Source organism: Glycine max, chromosome 15 (genome assembly GCF_000004515.6).
Source record: "Glycine max cultivar Williams 82 chromosome 15, Glycine_max_v4.0, whole genome shotgun sequence".
NCBI lineage: Eukaryota > Viridiplantae > Streptophyta > Magnoliopsida > Fabales > Fabaceae > Glycine > Glycine max.
The window spans coordinates 23,191,262-23,194,277 of record NC_038251.2 but is presented as its reverse complement, the minus strand read 5'-3'; the positions used below and the strand labels follow the sequence as shown (position 1 = coordinate 23,194,277).

The 3,016-nt window shown below is 31.5% G+C and overlaps 1 non-coding gene across 1 annotated transcript; it reads left to right on the top strand.

The window, feature by feature from the left end:
- Positions 1 to 1,830: 1,830 nt before the first annotated feature.
- LOC112999667 (small nucleolar RNA U31b) lies at positions 1,831 to 1,911 on the top strand. Its single transcript, XR_003264877.1, has one exon. It is a non-coding gene; the product is annotated as a small nucleolar RNA U31b (small nucleolar RNA).
- Positions 1,912 to 3,016: the final 1,105 nt, after the last annotated feature.

The window sequence follows — 3,016 nt, the reverse complement described above, 5'->3', positions numbered from 1 at the left end:
AATGTACCCATGCAAAACATTTTCTACATCGTCATTTAATTGTAGATTATGATATATAGTAAAATTATTAAGTTTTATAATATTTAGTTTAAAATTCATATTTATATTAAGTTTTAATTAATTAATATTGTAAAAAAAATATTTTAATCTTTTGAAAAATTAGACTTGTAAATTTGTCCATAGAACTAAAGGCAATTTCTAATTGCACTCCTAATTTTTACTAATACAACTCTCTTTCCATTTATTTTACCAAATTACCCTTCTATGTTGCACCTCTAATTTTTACCAATACACCTCTCTTTCCATTTATTTCACTCAATTATCCTTCTATAAATCCTCACATCTCTTAATCCCTCCAATAGTTCAATTTGCTTCACTGCCACCACAGCACGCCCACCCTTTTAATCCAACTCTCAAAATTTCCCAAACGAATCTCTATCATTGATTGACCCTTACCACAAAGAATAAATGGTTTTTCCCCACCTTTGTTGATCAAAGATTGGGCTTTCTTCTAGCTTAGTCAATGGCTTGGGAAATTTCTAACAAAGCGATAGTGGTGGGAGAAAGATCCACTCACACCATGGTAGAGATACATGAATGGGTTGTTTATTGAGACTTCGTGAGGGAAATAAAAGAGTTGGACAAGGGTGCAATTGTGAACGCTGATGTGATGGTAAGTGTCACATGGTGGGACCCTATTGGTTGAAGTGTTGAATAACCCCAAGGACACCTCCAACTCCTAAGCATGTTCACAAAAAGTCAAAGATGTTTTTCAACATCTTTTGATAACCTTCAAACCCAAGTAAAGGACCTAATTCCTGAACACAAAGCTTTTGGAAATAAAATGGAACTTTGAGTGTGAAAATAAGTTTTAATTTTAAAGGTTATATTTGAAAATAAAATACCTAAAATATAAAATGAAGGTACACTTAGTAAATAAGGGAGGGGACTGTTATTATAATTAAAACATCCAAGACCACGAGCAAGATGAATTTGAATCCTAGATCTCCCAAGTTTTTAAAAATTCCAAATTACCCTTTTCATATTATACCATTTTGGAATATACATTTCATAACAGTAAAAAAATAACTTCTAAAATAGGTGTTTCATAATCGTAAAAAATAGATTTACTTTCAGAATATGTGTTTCATAATAGTAAAAAATAACTTTGCTTTCCAGAATAGGTGTTACATAACAAGAAAAAGTAACTTCCAAAATAGATGTTCTATAACAGAAAAAAATAGTTTTACCTTTAAAATAGGTGTTTCATAGTAATAAAAATAGCTTATGGAATATGCATTTCATAATAGTAAAAAATGATTTTCAAAATAAGTATTCCATAATAGTAAAATGATAATTTGGTATTTTTAAATAGAAATGGGGGTTGCAGGATACATATGGGAGTATTGATTCAAATCTTGTGTTGTCATATTGTGCCTTCCCGATGAAGAGAGACAGGCTCATGGCCCAAAACACAAAGCAGGAAACTGGGTCAGGTTAAGGGCCTGATTATGCAAAAACCCTAGGCCCATCTTACTTTTATATATAAAGGTCAAGGAGAAGTTTTTTTAAGTTGGGAAATCCTAATTTTCCAGGTGAGTGAAAATGGCGGTACCCTTGTTCTCCAAAAAGATCGTGAAAAGTGTGTCAAGACGTTTAAGTGCCCCCAAAGTGATTGGAAGATCTCCGTCAAGGTTAGTTAGTATAAACCATAAACAATCTCTTCTCCTTTTTTGAATCTCCATATGTACCATTTGTTTCCTTGTGTTTCGATTTTGAAATGCACAATTGGAATTTTATGCAAGTTTTGATTTTTAGTTTTGTTTAAATTGAAATGATGATAGTTATTGTGCCCCAATCTTAATTTGTACCACATAGTGTAAAATGGTGAATTACATTCTTATCTGATATTTATGTTTTCCTAATCTTTTGTGTGTAAATTATATTTTAGTTTTTGTAACTTTAGGTTTAGCTTTTTTGTTCAGATTGTTTCTTCTTTAAAGTTTTGTGAACATCTTTGTTTTCATATAACATGGATTTGAGTGTGTTTTGAAATCCAATTTTGCTTGTATCTGTTGATAAAGTGTTGATTTTGTGTTTTTAACTAAAGCACCTTGTATGTGCCACTGTGTATTATGTTAGAGATAGGGGGAGCAACATGAAGACTAAGTCTTGGAGCTTGAAGAAGCTTGAAAAAGTTTTGTCTTTTACATTCCAACTCTCTTGAGTGGCATTTGTATTGATTGTTGTTTTGTGTGTTGCATCTTAGTCTCTATCTTTCCATATGTACATCATGCATTATCATGTAGGAGTAAGAATAATGTTTCTAAAGTTTGAAACTTTCTTCAGTGCATAAAACTATTTATTTTAATCGATTACAAGGCTTATCGTAATCTATTACAACAAGTTTCAGATTGTTTCTTCTTTAAAGTTTTGTGAACATCTTCGTTTTCATATAACATGGATTTGAGTGTGTTTTGAAATCCAATTTTGCTTGTATCTGTTGATAAAGTGTTGATTTTGTGTTTTTAACTAAAGCACCTTGTATGTGCCACTGTGTATTATGTTAGAGATAGGGGGAGCAACATGAAGACTAAGTCTTGGAGCTTGAAGAAGCTTGAAAAAGTTTTGTCTTTTACGTTCCAACTCTCTTGAGTGGCATTTGTATTGATTGTTGTTTTGTGTGTTGCATCTTAGTCTCTATCTTTCCATATGTACATCATGCATTATCATGTAGGAGTAAGAATAATGTTTCTAAAGTTAGAAACTTTCTTCAGTGCATAAAACTCTTTATTTTAATCGATTACAAGGCTTATCATAATCTATTACAACAAGTTCCAGATTGTTTCTTCTTTAAAGTTTTGTGAACATCTTCGTTTTCATATAACATGGATTTGAGTGTGTTTTGAAATCCAATTTTGCTTGTATCTGTTGATAAAGTGTTGATTTTGTGTTTTTAACTAAAGCACCTTGTATGTGCCACTGTGTATTATGTTAGAGATAGGGGGAGCAACAT